The following is a 22,739-nucleotide window of genomic DNA, read 5'->3' as shown; positions in this document are numbered from 1 at the left end:
GGTGGCTCATTGGAAAACACTCCTGAGCACTGTGGAACCAAATAAAGCTCGTCCTCTAGATGCCACATCTAATTTGTAGTGAGAAATTAAGGTGTGCGGGGAAGACCATGTAGCCGCAGCACAAATGTCACCAATAGCAAGCTTAGAATGAAATGCTACCGAAGTAGCCATAGCCCTTGTAGAATGAGCCTTGACAGAGGTGGTAAGCTCTTTGTTAGAATAAATATAAGCTTGAGTAATACAGTCCCTGATCCATTTGGCAATAGTGACCTTTGTGACCGCGTTGCCCAATTTGTTTTCTGCAAAGGATACAAACAACTGATCTGTTTTCCTTGATTGTTTGGTCCTAAGTAAAAACGTAACTGCCTGTGGACATCTAGTGTGTGGAAAATAAACTCCGCTTTATTGGAGTATTTTGGGAAAAAAACTGGGAGCTCTAACGACTGTTGCAGGCATAAAGTAGAATAGACTTTAGGAACAAAAGAAGGATTTGGTCTGAGGGATACCCTGTCTGTATGAAAAACCAAGTACGGGGGTTTCACTGACAAAGCTTGAAGTTCTGAAACCCTTCTGGCTGAAGTAATCGCCACTAGAAAGGCTGTCTTCCATGATAGAAACTTTAGATCACAGGTAGCTGCCGGTTCAAAGGGAAAAAAAGTCAAGGCACGTAATACTATATCGAGATCCCATGGAGGTGCAGGATGAGAAATCGGAGGTCTTAATAGAGCAGCACCTTTCAAGAAGGTCTTACACAACCTGTTGCTCATTAAAGGTGGGTCTATGGATTCATGAAAATTAGAAATCGCTGCCAGTTGTACTTTGATGTTAGAAACAGAAGAGCCTTGATTGAAAAGAGAGGTCAGGAATTTGAGTACTTCTGCCACGGGAGTAGAAATGGGGTCCAGGCCCCGGAGTTGAGCCCAGATAGCAAACCTTTTCCATTTGCTAGAATACAGTTTCTTCGTAGCAGACTTGTGGGCTGAAGACAATATGTGCACCACATCTGGATCCAGTGCATGTCTCCTGACTATAGTCGGAAGAGGAGGAGCCAAGCCGTCAATTTTAATGTGTGTAGGGACTGGTGTAGTAGTCCCGACTGATGAATCAGTAGGTCTGGGACCTGGTCCAGGAACCATGGACCTTCCAGAGCATGTTTCCGAAGATAGGGAAACCACACTTGACGAGGCCAGTAAGGAGCAATTAAGATCATCTTGCTCCCTAAGAGAGATGCCTTTTGAATCACCCTGGGGAGGAGAGGAACTGGAGGGAAGGCATAAAGCAGGCCGGTGGGCAAAGGATGGACTAATGCGTCCATAGGGCTCTTCCCCGGAGCCGGGGTTAGGGAGAAAAATTCTTTGCACTTCACATTCAGAGGAGTCGCAAAGAGGTCGCAACACGGAACTCCCCATTCGCTGAAAATCTGCCTTGTAATTGTCGTATTCAGAGACCATTCGTGAGGAGAGAGGATGGTTCTGCTCAACCTGTCGGCTATGACACTGGACTTGCCCGGTATGTGAGTAGCCATTAGGAAGCGTTTGGTCGAGACTGCCCATTCCCAAACTCTCATCGCTTCTCTGCAAAGAGGATAGGATCTGGTCCCTCCCTGTTTGTTCAGGTACCAGACAACTGACATGTTGTCTGAGTGAACAGCAATTACGCCCGGAGGGAGGTAATCGTGAAGGGCTTGAAGGGACAGGAGTACTGCCCTCATTTCTAGGATGTTGATGTGGAGAGGGGTCTCTTCCGGGTGCCATTTGCCTTGGACTGACCTGCCCAGGGAATGCCCCCCCCCACCCCGTCTGGGAGGCGTCCGTGGTCAAAGTGGCCGCCGGAGGAGGAAGAACAAAGGGTCATCCCTGATCCAAATTGGAGGACACTAGCCACCAGCGAAGGTCCCGTTTGCAAGATTCTGTGACCCATATTAGATGATTGAGAGAGTTCCTGAAAGGACCACTGAGTTGAAAGAAGCCACTGGAGGATTCTCATGTGTAACCTTGCCAAGGGAACTAGCAGAACTGTGGCAGACATCGATCCCAATAGCTGTAGGACCATTCTGGCTGGGGCTTTGGACCTGGGGAGTAAGGCTCGAACCTGATTTTGAATGGTCTGAATTCTGTCTGCAGGTAGACAGACCCGTATCTGGTTTGAATCTATCTCTACCCCTATGAATCTTATTCTTTGAGATGGCCGTAACACAGACTTTGGCCAATTGAAGGTGATTCCAAGGGAATTGCCCAGTGATATTGTGGCTTGCAGGCTCCGTAGAAGTAGATGCTTGGAGGTGGCAGTTAGGAGCCAGTCGTCTAGGTACGGAAACACCTGGAATCCTAGACTTTCTCAAGTGAGCAGTCACTACTGCCAAGCATTTGGTGAACACCCTGGGGGCTGTGGTGAGACCAAAGGGCAGCACGGAACTGAAAATGACTGCCTCCTAGGCTGAAGCGCAAGTGTCTCCTGGACGTTTGATGTATTTTGATATGGTAATACGCGTCCTTGAGGTCTATGGAGCACATCCAAACACCTTTCTCCAACAATGGGAGAATGGTTTGTAAAGTGACCATTCGGAACTTGGACTTCTTGACTGAACGGTTTAGGTTGCTTAGGTCCAAAATGGGCCTCAAGTCCCCGGTCTTTTTTGGCACCAAAAAGAATCTTAAGTCCCTAATCCGATCTGGTCTGCGGGGACCGGTTGGATGGCTCCTTTTGCAGCAGCTTTGAAATTTCTGAGGCTGCGGTATCCCGTTGACTGGGTGGCGGGTCCGGGATTCTTTGGACTGAGGGGGCAACAGAATCGGATGGAGTAACCTCGGGCGATAATTCGAAGCACCCATCGGTCCTGAGTGATCCCTTCCCAGGCCTTCAGGTGCTTGACGACCCCGACTGGCTCGAGCAGCACAGTTGGGCAATCCCTCAGGGACTATGAAAGCTGAAGAGCCACGAAAGGACTCGCGGTCTCCAGTGTTGCGGGGCCTCTGCCGCCTCTGGGACGGCGTCTTCCTGATGAATTTCCCCTCCTCTGCCTCTGGAGGGGAACCTTCCTGCTGAGAGGGTAAGACTTCTGAGATCACGGAACCACATCTTCCGTCCTCTTTTAGCCTTGGGATAAGGCCGAAGGGAGTGGAAAATCGTGCCCCCGGCAGTCAGAGTCTTACCCTCCTGTTCACAGCGGTAAGTGTGTCTTTACCTTGGGCCCAAACAGGGAGGACCCAAAAGGCCGGCAAATGAAGACTTGAAGGCCTCCTCGAAATGACACAGGCGGAGCCAGGCTTGTCTCCGTGAGCAATGCCTGTACCGCCGCTCTACTCGCCCCTTCGGCCGCATACGAAATGAGCCTCATGGACGAGTTCGAAATGGACGACATTGTAGCCAGCTGAGATCCAACCGTCTGGGCCAGCTCCTCAAGCAGGTTACCTAAGAGGGTATCGGATAGCTCCTTAATCAGATCCCTCTGAAATCTCGTAAAGTGCGTCAGGTAGTTCAAAGACCTCAGAGTAAAGGCCGCTGAACTAAGGGTGCACTTACCGTACCGATCCATGCTCCTAGACTCCTTATTAGGAGGATGGACGGACGTAGAAGCCTCTGCTACATCTTGCTGGGTAGCAGATGCCACCACCATAGCATCCACAGCCACACCTTTCGTAAGTAACTCTCATCTGGGGGGCGCCGAAAGAAATTTGTTTGGACAAGCGGGCACCGGTTCCACAGAGTCTGGGTGTTCCCACGCCCTTCGACAGATCAAATCCAAGAGCTCGTCGAAGGGCGGAGACACCCAGGAGGCGGAGGGCTGAGCCCCGAAGGCCTTCAGGAACACCGACTCATCAGCAGAGGGAGGTTTGGACTGCCAGCCGCCTCGTTGTTTTAGGGCTTCCAGGATGTCTGCAAAGGAGACATCATCCGAGGACGACTTGGGGGACCCCTCTGCATCATCGAGATCGGTGTCAGATGTCAAAGACTCGTCAGGGGAGTCAACGTGCTTCCTCTTGCACGTTCTCTTCCTGGGAGGTTCTTCCGAAGAGGCTTCAGAAGGACCTCCAGGAGGGGGAAAAACCCCAGCGGGGGTAACCAGAGGCCCAGGGGCTCCGCTGTCTGCGGACAGGGGGACTGCCAACGACCCAGTCTCCAAATGTAGGGAAGGAGCTGGGGAAACTGTGGAGGTAGCCAATGAAGATTTGGCTAGAGCACTCCTCATAGCCCTGAAGGCGGGGCCACCAGAATCCTGGGAAGGTCCCCCCTCCGTGGCCACGACAGTGGACGGTACTCCCGCCGCCGACGCACCAATAGGGAGACTTGGGACCGAAAGCATCAATCCCAAAGCCTCCCCCCCAGGGCCGAAGGAAGAAGTCCGTGCAGTGAACTCCGACCCAAGAGCCGGAGTCGGAGCAAGGGTCGGGCCTAACCCTAACACCTCCACTGGTTCCACCAACACCTGCTCCAACGGTGCCGAAGCTGTTGGAGGAGGAAGTACAGTAGGGGAGTGGACCATCGGCTCCAAAGCCAAATGGGCTGGAGCCGAAACCATCTTTTGGAACACCAGAGACTGGAAGAGTCGAAGGAGCACCCTGTCGATGTCCGAATCAGACATCCTGGATGATCTCGAGGATACCGATCGGGCCCGAACCGATTTCTCCATCGGCTCCGAAGGGCTCGGGGACCGGCTCCGAAAGGACTCCACAATTATCGGCTCCGACGAAACCTTCAAGGAAATTTCCCTCGGCTCCGAGGGGGAAGTGTCTGAGCCGATGACCCTTATCGGCTCCAATATCAGTGGAGCCGATGAGGGTGACCCGCCTCTCGATGCCCCAGACCTCGGCTCCGAAACCAGGGGGGTCGAGGCTGGAGGCATCGAGGCAGACCGTTCCGACCTCAGCTCCGAAGTCCGTGGAGCCGATGGAGAAGTCTGCTTTGTTTTCTTAGCCGTCGGTTCCGACTGACTGGTCGGAGCCGGCGCTTTCCTCTTTTTAGAAGGAGACGGAGAGGAAGATAAAGCCTCCTCGAAAGAAGGCTTGATTAATCCTTTGAGGATTAATTTGTTTTTCCTCTCCTGGAGGACTCTGGAGGAAAACGCATGGCATACACTGCACGATTCCTGCAGATGTTTAGCGCCAAGACAATAGACGCACGAGGAGTGGTCGTCCGTTATGGACATTTTGAACCCACACCTCGTGCACTTTTTAAACCCGGAGGGTTTATGTTCTTTAGACATAATCCTACAAAAACAGACAACAACTTAAGTGTTTGACACACAGGGACAAAATATGTATGCCACTAACTCAGAAACAAATATTTAAACTAAACTTTTTTTTTTTTTTTTTTTTTTTTTTTTTTACACAAGAATGAGAGAAAGAGAAAGGGGAAACAAGGAGGGTCAAGACCCTCTAACTCAAACGGGTACTTGACCCACACACAACCACTATAGTTAGCACAGGGGAAGGCCCCTCTAACTTAAACGGAACCTTCTCTGACAGGAAAATAAACGAAAATCTAAATCAAACTGTTAGAAACACACTCGTACACAAACAATAGCCGTTAAAACAGCTTTTGGGTTAAAATGAAGCAAATACTGACAGGAAAAAAGCCTAATATATAGTACTTAGCCCAGCCAATGTTGAGACCACGTCCAAGCTCTGTAAGTGGCAAACGAGATCTGGGGGATTAGTGGTGGTGCATCCTGGGATAAAGATAGCTCAGCCAATTAGAGGCCTCACTCTATAGCATAAGCGTGCCGAGTCGGAGCCGAGGGATCGGCTCCGAACCCATCAGTCAGAATGTAGGTGAGATAGGATCACATAACATCAAACATGTTTGGAAGGAAAACTAAAGGGGTTAGTTCCCTGATAATCATTTTGATCCCGCTTACATTTTTTGATTTTTCTGGATTTTAACTGTTCTTCAAGGTTGGTGAGATCATTGGCCACCTTGTTAAGATATTTCTTGAAGAATATTTCCCCCTCAAATTTTTGTACATTATTGCACAAGTCAGCATCGGACTCACCTACCCCCAAAAGAGCCCAAGGCTTTGTCCCTTTAGGGGGAAATACAAACGTGGAGGCAGAAAACACAATAAGAATCGAGAACATTCAGAGTCTGTTAAAAATGTTAATACAGAAATAAGTAATGTTAATTCTAATGTTCTAAATTTGTCTGATTTTGTTTTGTCTTCATCACAAGTGGCCATTCTTAATAAAGGCTTAACCTTTATTCCTGGTTTTGTTATTTCTGAGGACCAATTGGTCCAGGATGTCTTGTCATTTTGTAGAACTCTTAATTTGAAATTACAGTTTGGAGATGGGGATGCATCTTATGATCAAAATAAATTCATTTATCATAAATCTAAATATCTTCCTCCGATGCACCCCATTGTACACTTGTTTCAGAATATGATTCTCAAAGATCTACATTTTAATAGTTCTGAAACTTGTTTTAAACCCAATAATTTGTCATCCAGTGAAAAACAGGCTATTGTTGAACTACAACAAAACAAGGATTTGGTTATTATTTCAGCAGACAAAGGTGGGGCAGTTGTGGTTATGAATTGGTCAGAGTATGACAATGAGGCCAGGAGACAATTATCTGACAAACGGTACTATGCTGAAATGTGTTTAAATCCTACACACAGGTTCAAGAAACAGATTGATGAGTTTCTTATTAGTGCTAGAGATACTGGCCTCATAACCACTTCTATATTACAACAACTTACTATTCAGGATCCTATCAATCAATATATTTACTTTCTTCCAAAAATCCATAAGGATCTTGTACATCCCCCAGGTAGACCTATTGTTTCTGGTAGAGGTTATCTTACAGAACCATTATCCTTGTTTTTGACTAGACATCTCAAGCCTTTGTTGTCATACGTTCGTTCTCGCTTACAAGACACGACTGAATTTTTACACATTATATCTGATGCACAATTGGAACCTGGTTGGCTGATGTGCACACTTGATGTTAGTTCTCTGTATACGAATATTCCGCATCAGGTGGGGTTGGAAGCTTTAACTCACTGGCTTAATATAGCCCATCTATATGAACAAGATTTCAATTGCTTTCTTGTTGGCCTTGCAGAGCATGTCCTCACTAATAATGTCTTTTTCTATCAAGATATTTGTTTTTGGCAGATTAAAGGAACAGCAATGGGAGCATCTTTTGCTCCCATCTTTGCTGACCTTTTTATGGCTTATATAGAAGAACATATAATCTATAATAGCAGTCACAACATTTACCTTCCAGAAACTGATATCTGGAGGCGGTATTTGGATGATTGCTGGATGGTGTGGAGGGCTGATGTTGACTATTTAACTGAATTTGTCTCGTATTTAAATGACAACATATGGGGCTTACAGTTCACTGTCAATTATCATGTTGACACAATAACTTTTCTGGATGTGTTAACAACAAGACAACCAGATGACACTCGCAGTACACAGGTTTTCAGGAAATATCCTGAATACAACACAGTCCTTCACGCATCCAGCTTTCATCCTCCACACATTGCCAAAAACATACCCAAATCACAGTTTATACGTTTGAGGCGCATATGTTCTAAGGAGGATACTTTCCAAGAAGATAGATGTGATTTAATCAACAGATTTCACGCCAGAGGATATTCTATGGGACATGTTTTCCGGGCCAGTAATTGGGCCAATACTTTATCAAGGCAGGAATTGTTAACTTATAAACTTAGGGATCAGAGGACCACACAGCCAATCAGGTTCTTAACAACATATGCTAGGAATTTAGATGTACTCATGAATAGTGTTCAGAGAAATTGGAACATTTTGTTAAGTCTACCAGAATTATCAGATATATTACCGGATAAATGTTTATTCTCATTCCGCAAGGGAAAGAATCTAGCCTCATGTTTCAATCATTATAAACATACACATTATGCTAGCAATGCAGAATTCTCACAAACAACTATGACTGGGGAACCTCTAGTGGGGTGTTTCCCCTGTGGTCATTGTAGTAATTGTGATAAAATTGCTAAATCTAAGGAATTTACTAGTAGGAATTGCCCAAGGGTCTAGGACATTTCATTCTTTGCAAATTGTAGCAGTGAATGGCTTATTTATTTGGCCACATGCATTTGTGGCTCCTTTTATGTTGGTCAAACATCTCGTCCTTTAAGACTATGGATTTCTGAACATATGAGCAATATTAAAAATAAGAAAATTAACAATGCTTTGTACAAACACACTTTGAAACATCACACTGCCAAATTTTCCTTTATGGTGATTGATTTGGTCAAGGGTATTAAATTTAATAAAACAGGATGGCACTCAATGTTAGATACAAAAGAAAAGAAATGGATTACTAAATTAGGTGCTCTTTTTTCACCTGGATTAAATGAGCAATTTCAGTTGAACCAATGGGATGTGTTTATGATACTATTTAAGTTACATCAATTGATTTGTGTTTTTTGTCACTGAAGAAGGCTGTGCTTTTTTGCCAGCCGAAACCGGTCTGAGCTTTTTTGATGTTCATCTAATATTAAAGGATTTTTTATCGGATCCACTTTGGTTGCTGGCTTCATTTTGGATGTGTGGATGCTTTTGTTTTAGTTGCCGTGCAACTTTTCTCCGTGCAAGAGGATTTTTTTGACTGGTATCCTGCAGCATATGCCACTAAAAGTTGCTCAAGTCTTTCTGAAAGCTTTAGTTCTGTCCAAGTACCGCTGTCCTGCTAGATAATAACCTGACAAAATTGCAACTACTAAAGAATATCTGTTACAAATGTATTAGTGATACATTGTCTAGTACTGTATGTCAGCTAAGGGATTTTTCCCTACAATTACTGGTACAGTTATTTATTTTGTACCCATGTAACTGTTGATGTTAAGTATTGTATGGAATTTTAAACAGTCTCAGTATTTCTCTCTAAGTCTTGTACAGTATTAACAGTATGATATAGTGACTTTAAGCAATACTTATGCTAGGCAATTTTCTTTGCTATAGCAATATAATTTTGTCAAGTTACTCAACATAGTGTTTTCCCTTGCTATTATTGCAGCTCCTTATCTAACCTTATATAAATTTAGTCCACTGTGTAGGCTATACATTGCTCTGCTTTTACAATAGTGCCTGATACTATTTGAATTGTATAGATTCATGATTACTATGTAGTATTACTGCTTACTATTGTAGAGAGAGTTTGAAACTTCCACATTTGCTTTTTTGTGCTGCCTACCTTACTACCTTCTCTTTCTCCTTATCTATAGTACTAAAACTGTCTTCCAGTCTGTCTCTGCACCAAATACCTGCCATCTCCCAGCTGGACACCAATACCTGCCATCTCCCAGCTGGACACCACTGAACAATAGGGCAAAGTAAAGAAAACCTCTAACAGCTCCCAAAGAGACACTTTGCTTTTGAAAGACAGTGAAAGTATGTATTGACACTGGTACACATAAACTGTTATCTAATGGTTGAAAAGACCCTTGCTTGGAAAATCAAGCCTCTCAGACAGGTTTGCCAGCAGCCATACCCTCTCAAAAGCCTTTCTTCTCCGTCTTGTATCGTTTCAAAAGCTACTTCTAACCCCCTTTTCTCTCTCTCTCCCCTGCCTTTCCTCACTTCCACTCAGACTATCAGTCTCTAACTGGGCATCTCCCTTTTGCTCCATAGTATCAGACCTCCTGGTGTTGTCTTAAACTTAGTTTCTTGCATCATAATTCAGACCTTATTTCTAAATTCCTTACCTTATTTACACTGTTCTCAGCTTGCCTTACTCTGCTCCTAGCTTTCTCAGTCTCGCCTATACTCCTTCTTTCCTTTCACTAGCCATTCCTACTACTTTCCCCTCCTTTAACATCCTAACCATCTTGCTATCAGTGTCCAAACCTGTGGCTACACTCTCTCACTCCCAGACTTACCTGCTGAATTTTTCATACTTTGCCGATTGTCTTCATCCACACTCTGCTCTCTTGTCTCTACCGCGTTAAGCCTCTTCGGGCTCACTCCGCTCCCCTACCCTGCCCCCAATTCCCACACGCCCCCAGTAGTCCTACACTTATACCATCGGTAAACACCCCCCCAACCAATCAGACAATCTCATTTGCATACCCAACCCCTCCCACCTCATACCACACCCACCTTTCTCAAATCTATCCTCCCTCTACCACTTAAAGTCATAATACTATTTCTCTTCTCTACTTCTATCTACTTTCCTTCGTCTCTACTTTCCTTCGTCTCTCACCTCCCTAACCTACAAAATGTGTACATTATTCCTCCCTCTATACCTTCGAATAGTTATCTGCTTATCACTTTTACCTCCTCTTGTAACTACTTATCTCCTAACCTCCTACGAACACCCACTCCTCTCTACTTTTCCCTCTAAACACACCTCTACACCTACCTCACCTTTCACTCCAGCCACCTTAAATCTCACTACCAAACCTAACTACCTATTTGCCAGATACCACAGACTTGCTCACTTTAAGCTAAGCAAACAAAAAACTAAAAAATTAATTTACAACTTACATAAACAGTTCCATCTCCAATATTTCAAACTCCTCCAATCACTGTTGGATGGGGATATTCACCCTAACCCTGGCCCACATTGCACAAATACCAATAGCTGCAAAAAACATGACAGCTTCTTCTACATCATCATCTATCACTTATACCAATTCTCTCACAATAGCTCATCTTAATGTACGAAGCATTTGTAACAAAATTTCTCAACTCCATGCCCTTTTAGATGTTCACCAATTTGATATCCTATGTTTATCAGAAACATGGCTAAAACCTACCATTAAGGATAATGAAATTACCCCTCCCGGGTAGAATATCTTTAGACTGGACCGCAAAACCAAAAAGGGAGGAGGCGTAGCAATTCTCTAAAAAGCACAACTTCAAATTAGTATAATAAATCTGAATCTTCCTCTAGACAATAATGCAGAAGTAATCCGCTCCAAATTTCAAATCAACCCTAGTAAAGCTATTAATATCATTTGTATACATCTCCCCCCAGGAAATAACACTAACACTCTAGAATATATCCTTAGCTTGCTGTTGAACAACATCCCCCAAGAAACACTAGTCCTAGGTGACTTCAATATTGATTGGAATTCCTGCAATAGTATAAACCCCACCTCCCACATAAACCTATATGGCTTCACACAACTCATTAACTGTCCTACCAGAACTAATAAATCCAACAACCACAAATCCATCTTAGACTGGATTCTGATCAATACCCCCCAACAAACCTACCAGTCTGGTACCCTTCCAGATGATCTAAGTGACCATTCATTAACTTATGTCATTAGACACAAAACCAACCTAACTTTACCTGCCACTTATAGAACACTACGAACAAAAAAGCATTTTAACTCTGAACATTATCAAGCTGAACTAAAACAATGTAATTGGTCCCCACTAAAATATCTCCCCCTTAATGAAGCAGTAGATTACTCCAACTCCACATTCTTACATATTCTGGACCAACATGCCCCAAGTTGTACCATCAAAACCAAAACAAAAGTAGCACCCTGGCTAACTAATAATACTAAGCATAGAATCATTCTTAGAAACAAATCTTGGGCAAAATGGTGTACCACTAAAAATCTAACTGATCGCCAAAACTTTAGAGAGCTTAGAAACAGCACAAAAAGAGCTATCCTGGCAGACAAAAAGAACTATTACCTTCAGTTACAACAAACCACCAATAAGGAACCTAAAAAATTCTGGGCCAGTATTAATAATCTTCCATCTCCTGGTTATTCTATTACACCTAACCCCCCAGGACTCTAACCCAGAGAACCCTACACAAATAGCGAATGACTGCAACTCGTTCTTCACGAATACTATCCAAACTCTTGCTAGTCATCTCCTGATGCCTCTAACCTACTTCCACCTACATCAAATCCACCTCCCACCCTCCACTTACAACCGGTTTCTACTTCCTTTATTTCATCACTGCTCCAAAAGTTAAAACCTACCACTCCCTCTGCAGACAAACTGCCTGCAGGTAGGAGCCAAAGTCTTAGCCTACCCTATTTCTATCCTGATTAATAGATCTATAAAGGAAGGAATTTCCCCCTCTATCTGGAAGATATCTCATATCATCCCACTACATAAAGGGGGCAAGTCCAATGATTTTTCTAATTTTCGACCAATAGCACTCCTCTCACCAATCGCTAAAATCATGGAAAAATGTATTCACAAACAAATACTTAATCACCTTCTCAATAACAACCTACTTTGTCAGCATGGTTTCAGACCTTCACACAGTACCACTACTGCTTTACTCTCCTTTACTAACTCCAACAACACTAACCGTAACAACAACCATCTATCATCTTCAGTCTTCATCGACCTATCCAAAGCTTTTGATATGGTGAATCAAACTTCCACTACACATACTAAAATCTCTTGCTCTCGACCATCTTGCCTTATCCTGGTTTGCATCTTACCTAGAAAATCGTGAGCAGGCAGTACTCTGGAAAAATTCACTTTCAAATCTTCTACCTATCTCTTTAGGTGTACCTCAAGGCTCTATCCTAGGCCCTCTATTTTCAATCTTTATTAACGACCTACAATCTGCTATCCCATATACTACCTGCATACAATACGCAGACTACTCTACTATAATCTGTACTGCTACCTCTCAAACAGAACCCCAGTCTCTTACTCAAAAAGCTTTTAACACTGTAGAACATTGGTTCTCACACTGCTGTCTACTCCTTAACCCCAAGAAAGCCAAACTGTTACTTTTTTCACCTACTCGTAAATCTACTCCACCATATTTCACTCTTACCTCCTCTGACGGTACTCTCATTTCTCCTGACTTGACCACAAAACTTTTAGGAATAACTATTGATAACCTCAACTTTGACTTTCACATCAACAACACAATAAAATTAGTCAATAAAAAAGTAGGATCCCTTTACAGAATCAAACCTTTCCTAACACCTACAGCAAGGTCCACCATAGCTAGATCTCACCTAATCTCTACTCTTCTCTATGCTTCCCCCATTTACACTAATCTTTCCAAAAACAACATTAAAAAACTAGCAATATCCTATTATAATATAGCGCGATTCGCAGTAGGATCTCCTTTTCAAACTCATCACTGCTTGAACTTAAAAGAACTAGGCTGGATTGAACTTCCTAACCAACTTGTACTTCAACAGCTCTTAATAGCTTATAAGATTCTATATCAGCCAGCCAACACACCAATACTTTCTAGCCTTATTTCACCATACAATAACCTGAAACAACTACGTTCTTCAAATAAACTTCAGATTAATATTACCAAACCCAACAATTATGCAGGCGACTGTCCATTCTCCAACTCTGTTGGAAAAATATGGAATAAACTACCCTCTGATATCACATCTTTGACCCCTTTCCTACTTTTTAAAAGACAACTGAAAATTTATCTCAATAAACATTGGCTTTGCTCCTGCACTAATCCAGACTAAGGTCATTTTTTCCTTCACCCTTTCCCTTGTTACTTTCACTGCACAAAAAAAAAAAAAAAAAAAAAAAAAAAAAATTAGTTCAATTTATATTATCTGTTTAACTTGTTATAACTACTTATGTTTCTAATGTAACCTTTTAATGCCTTTTTATGATGATACTTGTTACAACTAGTGGAGCTATTCTCCCCGGGCCTATACTGAAAATGGACATATACCCCAGCTAGACTAGCCCGGTCAACAAATGTAAAATAAAATACAATAAAATAAATAAAGTAGAAGCGTAGCTGTCTGTTTATGTCCAAAGAATGCAGAAGTCTCTCACCCTTGTTCTGTGGGTTTGGATAAATCTGGGTGGCTACACCTGTAAGAAATCCTTAACTGTCTGCATAGATTTTGCTTTGTCCTCCATTTTTTCAACACCTCTTTTGCTTTAACACCAAAGTAACATGCTATAATGGAGCATCTAATAATTTTGCTTTAACATGATCAGGCAGATTCTGTTCCTTTAACCAAGCATGCCTCCTAATGACAGAACCCGTAACAGCGGCCCTGCAAGAGGCCTCCAGAGAATCAAAACCACATTGCAAAGTATGCCTTCCCACTTGTTCAGTTGCATGCAATAAATCCTGCATTTCCTTGTTTTCTGCACATTTAGAATTTGTTAATATTTTCTGTTTAAGCAGTGACATTAAGTATTGCTGATATTTAAGCATATGAAATTGACAATTTAAAGCCCTCACAGCCAAGGTAGCAGAAGTGTAAACCTTTCCCCCCCCCCATCTGTCCAGTGCCCTTGAATCCCTATCAGAGGGGATAGGGTTTTTTGCAGTGGAAGCCTTGACCCCTTTGGGACCCTGAGAGATAGTTTCTGGGTCAGCATCTGGGTCAGCAGCAGGGTTTTTATAAAGAAATTTATGTGAATCTGGAATCCTCTAGTATCTGTCTGGCTTAACAGGTGCAGGGGGTAAAGAGTCAGGAGACAGGCCGGACTCTGAAAATACATCATCTACAATGTCTAAAACAGGGGGGAGAGCAAGAGGCCTGTGCTGAGGTAGTAAAAGAAAGTCTGAGCCTTTTCTTAGATTCTGAGTAGTCTTGGCTCTCCCAGTGGAAGTGCCCCCTCATGGTATGCAGGGTTTCCCCAAAAGAATAATCCTCAGGAGGCAGCAGAATCCTCTTAGGGAGGAAGATAGTATTCCTGTTCAGAAGAGGAGTCAGAGGAAATGGAAACCTGATCTGAAGATTCATATTCTGTCTCTTGCGTAGGCCTCTTATCAGGAGGGGGATGGGAACCCCTGATCAAAGTAATTAGTTCTTCGGCCATTTTGAGCATATGTTTTTTAGGCATGGAGGCCTGTCCATGGGCTTGCTGCACTTTTTTCTTTGTCTTTAGTGGTGCTTTAGTCTTTGAAGCTGTAGTCAGTTTTACATACAACTGTGTAGGCCTGAAAAAACCCTCAGAAGCCGATGCCTGCTCAGCGGCTCCGGACCCATCTGAGGGAATATTTTCCAAGTGTCCAATATATTGAGTTTCCAGCGGCCTAGTCTTCTCCACGTGGGAGTCAGAAGCGGCCTGCGGCTCTGAGGTAGCGGGTGTCAGGGGCTGCAAAAGCGCCTCACTGAGAACTGGCGAACCGGCGACTGGCTTAGAAGAAGCATTGTCATCAGTTTTGGACCTCGGATGCCTGTCCTTTTCCTTGTATTTCTTGTGAATTGCGATAGTCGGATGGCTATCCAAAGACATTGTGTAATTAAATCTTCGACCAAAGTAATGAAATGCAAAATCATACCGACACTTAGTGTGTTGGTTAAATCTAGCACAAAACCTGCAATTAGCAACATCGTGATCAGGGCCTAGGCAAGAAATACAATAAGAATGAAAATCCTTATGAGGTATTTGCTTCCCACAAGAAATACAATTATTAACTTTTTCTGACATCGGTCTGGAGCAAGAAAAAAGTTTCCCCAACAGGGTACTTAGCTTTAAATGAAGACTTCAGATCTGAAATTCAAACACGAAAATCTCAGGAGTCGGCCGACCGGCACTTGCAAACTGCTTCTGCTTCGGGCACCGCTCGGCAAGGAAGACTGGAGAAAATGGCGTCTGCTGCATCTTTCATACCCCTGGCGCACTGACGTCAGGGAAGAGGTGACAGCAACAGACACCAGACCAAGACTTTGGAATTCAGGCAGACTGCCGGTAGCCTGCCAGCAGGATAACCCAAGAGTAATGACTGCAACAGTGAAACACGAATATCCCCTTCCAGACCTTGGAGGTTTCAGTTAGAACAGTTTCAGACCTACACCAACATTACACTTAATCGGATTTTTTAAATAGAAGTGTTATGTGTTATAATACCAAGAACAGCTCACAGAGCTAAAATATCTACAGCAGTACCCAACTTGGTTCAGAATATACCATGAAAGAGAAACTGTCTTCGGAGTGAGGGGGCTTTTCAAAAATGTAGAGGATATCGGCATACACAAACATGGCCCACAGCATACACAGCAAAACAAGGGCATGTAAACATTATACTTGCCGATGACAGAACGTCGCAATTGCAGTCCAACTCGCTCCAACCTTTAAAACGGTTGCATGAAACACTAACATGCAGCAGAAAAAAAAAAATTATATTATATATATATATATATATATATATATATATATATATATATATATATATATACATATACATATACATACACACACACAGATGCCGAAATTAGCATTAATAACATGCTAAAATTAGAAAAAAACAAACGAGCAGCAGTAGTGATAAATATACGAGCTATCACTATAAACCAACACTTGCATAAAAAAAAAAAAAAAAAGAAGAAGAGACTGCTTATTCTGAGTATCAGTAACGAAGATAAAAGCAGATAATACTCACCAAGCCGAATTCAGCATGCAGCATGGGACCTGACTAAAACAGAAGGCAGCATTCACACACGGGAACACAACGACTAGATAATTAACAGAGAACCAGCAGTATCAAATAAAATGTATAACCATAATACAATAATAATATAAAAAATACATATAATTATATATCAGCAGCAAGCAAATACAACAGAAGGCTAATCTAGATAGTCGGCAGCAGCATACACTAGTGAACCATGTGACACCCTCAAACAGAAGCATAAACTATATCAGGCAGCACAAAATAGGGCTAGGACTGCATTCAAACAGGGGCTGTGTGTAGAATTACATTTTTAATTCACTAGGAAGACTTATCTTACCAATGAAGCAAAAAATGCAGGCAAAAATGCAGGCAATCCAAACTTTTCAGTCGTCCCGCAAACTAATGCAGTCGACAGGATACAGGTACAATGAAAAGGAGTTCGACACACCACATGGATTTTATTAGGTTGAGTGGGCTGGGTAAGGCAGGTCTGACATCACAATGTGGGAGGAACACTGGCTCTTCTATACAGCATGCAAATCAGGCTGAGATTACATCACTTTGGGGGAGGAAACATCCTGATAGCTAGAGCGAGAGCAGATGGCAGATGTGACATCATAATTTCAGGGCCAGCTACAGGCTTTTCAAGTTGGTTTGCAAAGTGAAACAAAAACAGTATAGAAAGCTAGGAAGCAGAACAGGGAAAACAGTTGAGTTGGTTATTTTTTTAAGCTGCAAGGGTGATTTTTTTTTAAGCTTTATCAAAGAACAGGGACTGGAAGAGTCAGCAGGATGGGGAATCTGCTTTAATATCCTGTTGTTTTCCGAAACAGGCAAATGCAGGTTCTGTTAAAAAAAAAAAAAAAAAAAGAACTGGAAATAATTGCACATCTTGTTGCTGGATGTGATATACTAATGGCAGAGGGACCTGTATACTGAAATGCATAATAATGTAGCAAGACTAATACAATGGGGATTGTACAAACACTGCAATATTGAAGTAGTTGAGAAGGGTAGAGAATTATTAAGTTTATATCACATGGGATCACCCATTACCAACAGTTAAGAAAAGAGATGCAAGAAAAACAGATATAGCAGTCGAAGAAAACAAGACAAAAAGTAGCACTGACCATTGAAATTACTACATCCAATAATAATAGTGTCTTATATACAGAAAGACACAGTCAATTTGCAGGCAGAAATGAGGGCAATGAGGAAGAATGATACTCAGACATTTCCAATAGTTCTATGAGTAATGGGTCTCAATAGTTCTACGAGTAATGGGTCTCAAACAAGAAAATTACATTATTATTTAGATATGCTACCGATGCACATAACTCCATATGAATTACGGAAGGAATAGATTATGGCACATTGCAGGTGCTGCAAAAAGCACTTTTAGCAAACATGAAAGTTTGAAATACTAATTTCATGAACTTTAATCATACCTTGACTTAGGAATGGGGTCAATTCCTGTCCCGGTACTTGAAGCCTAAAAGACTTGCAGAAATTAAACCAAAAATGTTGACAGAGTGTCACTTATGTACAGTAAGAATTACAGAATTTAAATACACAACACAAAAAGCAGAAGTACATGTAATGTCTGAGAATAATGCCACTGTTTGAGTTAGTTGGAAAAGATTTGTGAGCTACACTTAAGCTTTGTGAAACCTGCAGGAGATGAACTGCAAAGATGGGTGAACTTGTGATCCCCTTCTATGAAAAGGGCAGTGCTTCAGCTAGGTTAACTGAGAAACTGGGCAATCCCTCAGTCGGTGCCTCCTCAACTAAAGTTGGTTCCAAAAACTACAAAATATATACATTGTGACAAAAGGAGATACTGCCAGGCCAGCTACCTGGAATTTTGTAAATTATATGTCACTGGTGAATATTGAAATTGATTGTAGAGATGCAGGTGTTGAAAAGGGTATTTGCAGAGTGCTGCTTGAAATGTAGTCACAGTGTGCTCTACTGGAAGAGAACAGAAATGTATATGCATTATTGCAACTGTTTAAATGTATATATTTTAAACAGTGGAAACAAATACAGGAGGTTAACTTTAGAAAAATAATGGAAATTACATTACTTTATGGCTAAGCCAAAAAAGATGGCATCTTTCAGTTTTCAATATAGCAAGAGAGAGACAATGTCTGTACTAGGAAACTTTCTGTATTGTCTTTAGGGTGAATTAATAGACTTGAAATCATTAAAGAATGCAATTGTTTTATGACTTCCAGCATCTGCCAGAGATCTGAGGAGAAGTCATTGTCTGTATATTTTTACAGGTAGATGCTAAATACTGCCAGCTTCATCAAGGATCGTTTGGCCTGGGAACTAGCAGTCAGATTGCTTGATGTCATTCTGCAAGTTATCCCAGCAGTAATATTTGAGATATTAATTTGAGAAGTCTTTTAGTGAGACAGAGCATTTTGTATTCTGTCTTGGTCCAGACAACAACTAGAAGATCCATTTACCACGTCTGCCTTGCTCTATTAGTAAGTTCTTAGATTACAGTAATTCTCTTGGATTTAGTCAGGAATGCAGTGAAGCTTAGTTCAGATATTTTTCTTCGAGACTGTCCTGCAATGTTGTTTAAACATTTTCTGTGGTTTTGAGCTCTCATGTTACTATGAACATACATTTAGTATTGTCTTGTTCTTTTATTAATATATATATATATATATATATATATATATATATATATATATATATATATATATATATATATATATATATATATATATATTTTTTTTTTTTTTCCCCAATTCCTTTTTATATTATTAAATATATTTAAACTTTTCATTGTGGCTGATCTGTGTAGAGATATTTTTGAGAGTACTTGCATATTTATTTGGTGACACGGTGCATGCCACTCCCAATAGCCTTGCTCTTACTCAAACTACCATTTGTGTTAATATTAATATTACACAGTAAAGTTGGACACCCTTTAGGAGCCTTAAAGTAGCTGATAAGGGGTTCTAGTGGCAGTGAGAACTACCTTACAATCTGGGGAGAAGGGGGTATAACTAGTAAACCTGTGCCAGCCTTTCCTGAGAGAGAGAGAGAGAGCGAGAGAGAGCGAGAGCGAGAAAGAGCGTGAGAGAGAGTGTGAAATAAATCTCCCAAGAGTGTGTGTCAGCTACATCAGCAGGGACACAAAGCACTGGTTGGACAGTGTGTGTTCGAGGACTTGGCTTGCAACCCTGGCTAAGGACATGACTCTATAGCTGTGCCAGTGGGGAGTCTTAAGTGTGAACTAGAAAAAGGAGGGGAAACCAGCCCCGGACTGACTGAGGTCTCTGTGTGCTTTTAAGGGAAATTGCACTTGATGCAAAGAGGTGCACACACAGTATTTCCAGATGCAGCTGTCATCTTTGCAGTGTACGTCCCCCACCGGTGCCAGTGGTGAAGATTGAGGCTCCTTTATTACTGATCCAGTGGTGTCTCATCTCTCTCTCACACATTATTTTATATCCCTATATATCTGTATCTATATACGTGTGCATATATATATATATATATATATATATATATATATATATATATATATATATATATATATATTTTTTATTATACACATATATATATATATTATACACGCACACACATTATACACACATATACATGCACACACACACATACATACACATATATACACACACAATGGATTTAGGCATCTTTGAGGTCAGAAAGTGCTATTCTTACTCCCTTCGTACAGTTCATAACATTCTAATATATGAACCAAACCTCTCCTAACACAAGGAAATTCCAAGCAACTCATTTAAGTAGCCAGGATTTCACATCACAGCCATTTAAATGGCTCAGGTGGCTGAGCACAAATGTAATAATTAAGGGCCACTAAGTTGCAGGAACAATCAGCACCTCTTCTACAGTGTTGATCATGCCATCTAACAACTTGCACCATAGGCAGATGCCCTCTCTTCCCCACCGTACGTATAAGCTTTAGAAGTATACCTTTTGTAACTGACATTAAATCAATTGTGCATAGGATATGAAAATATAGTCAATCTGTTCTGTGTTTTCTAGATCTAGGACTATTCCTAGGCCAAGAAGCTATAAGGCCATAAAAAGCAATTAAACCTATATCTCACTTAGAAAGCAGAAGCTTGTCAGTGCTTGATCATCCATACTCAAGCTATACCCCCAATAAAACAAGGGGTATCAAAACCTGACAAATACATTTGGGGAGCATGACTATGATTAAAAACATCCTTCATGGTAGTCAGCCTAGTAGTTAAATTTGAACATATAAAGAATTCTATAAAGGAGATGGCTAGCCAAGGTCAGAAAAAAACTCATTAGTTATGCAAGTACAACACAGTGACCAGTTGCATTTGTGGTCAGTCTAAAAAATACAAATCGAAGAAAGAAAAAGTAAGCTATGCTTGAAACTGTAAAGAACACAAGAGCAAAGTTTTGTTTTCTGCAGCATCTGCCTGAAAATGATTACAGCTTAGTTTATGAATCAGTAATTCTTTCAGTTAAGAACAGCTAAAGTAGTACAGCTATACCCGGAGGTCTTCCTTGCAATCCATTTGCTCAAAGTATTATTTTCTTACTCCTTGTGCCATTCCACATCTGTCTGCATATTTAACTGACAGCTGTACTGCTTAATGCAGTCTTTTTTTTTTTACTCTTAAAAAGCTTGAGGCTCGTTAACCATTTAATGGGTATGGAGTCCCTAAGCGCCACAAGGACATAGTTGATCCAAAATTTTATCCAATTGTGGATGCCAGGAATTCCATCACGTCAGCTACTGCAAGTACTTGGACTTTAAAGAGAAACCATATGTTCAAGCAGTGAAGCACCTGGTAAAAGATTCTTGGCAATGTTTACAGATGTGTAATGATGTAGGGACAATTACTCATGGCCTGTTTGTTACCACTGACGTAAAAGATCTGTATTTGGTGATCCCACAATGTGTGACTGGAATAGTTTGCAGAATTTTTGCATTTTCATTCAGATTTGGATCAAGATGCAATTAAATTTCTTTGTGATTTTATGGAACTGGTTTTGTATAATGACTACATATTTTTTTGAAAACCAGTATTTTCTGCAAACAAAAGGTATGGCCATGGGTGCAACTTGTGGGGACATCTATACCAAAGCAGTTAGGACTACCTGGGAGAAGTTTTGTTTAACAGTTGCTTCAAAGAATCCTGGACCATGTACACTAGATACAAGGATGACATTTTTCTCATATTGTTAGGGCACCAGGAAACAATTTCAACTATTAAGGACTACATGAACAGCTGTACTGGTTTTCTAAAATTTTCGTTTGAGGTGAAGGACTAAGCCATTGTGTATATGGATGTGGCACTTAGAAAGGACATAAATGGGAGTTTGGTGTCTAAAATATATAGGAAGCCCACATATTCAAAGTGTTTTTTTACATTTTGAAAGTTATCACCCTCTCCAGCAGACAGTTGGTTCAGGCAGCATGAATGACATCCCCATATGAAAACTTTGTGGAGGAATGTTTTTTGTTTAAACCTATATTTTTAAGATGTGGATAACCTGAAGCCTTGGTTGATTTATCTGTAGATGAAGTCATGATTAAAAGACAGAACAATGTATATATGCCTATTTTAAAGCCACAACTGACATACCCAAGTAGGCTGAGGGGGTCTTCTCTTAATGGGGGGGCCTGAAGTAATGACTCGAATAAGTGGAACTGTTTCGGCTCTGATTGAGAAGTACAAGAGTTCCTTTATCAGCATTTTCTTTAGACCAAGCAGAGGTTAGAAAAATAATTATGAAAAATTGGGTAGTTATTAGGGAAGATCATTAGTTCACAGGTGTGTACTAGGCTAATGGCCCTGGAGCCTTTGCAAGCCTCGCCCATAGGATTACCCTGGCATGCCACCTGGCCTTGTCAGAGAAACCACAATATTCAATGAAACGGTTAGAGGGATTAGTTGGCTAGCAAGTTAGGAGACAAGCCAACAATAATTTTCAAGAGAGGTAAAACTTAAGATTACCTGGAAATGCCTGTTTCTCCCTCGGACAAAGATTTTATCATGAAAAGATGTGGGTTTTGTAGAGCTTGCCCCTATATAAAATGCACCCAGCCATTTGTCATCAATGGGAAGATGTATCATATGCAAGGTAATTATAACAAAAACAAAATGAGTGGTGTATGCAGCTCTATGGGAGTCTTGCACCACTTTTTATGTAGGCAGGACAGAAAGGATAAGGGAACATATATGCTATTTCTGAAGCACAAGAAACAAATGCTATGGCTAGGCACACTAAATTGCATCTTGCATATAATTTTAAATTCACTGTTTTGGAGAAATTGATTGAAAATCCAAGGGGTGGTCCTTTGGGGTTGCATTTGAACAAAAAGGAACTGCTGTAGCAATTGAAATGTGATGCACGTGAGTCCCAGC

Source organism: Protopterus annectens, chromosome 9.part0, assembly GCF_019279795.1.
Source record: "Protopterus annectens isolate FY-2018-M chromosome 9.part0, PAN1.0, whole genome shotgun sequence".
In the NCBI taxonomy this organism is placed as follows: domain Eukaryota; kingdom Metazoa; phylum Chordata; order Ceratodontiformes; family Protopteridae; genus Protopterus; species Protopterus annectens.
Note: the sequence above shows the minus strand (reverse complement) of the source record.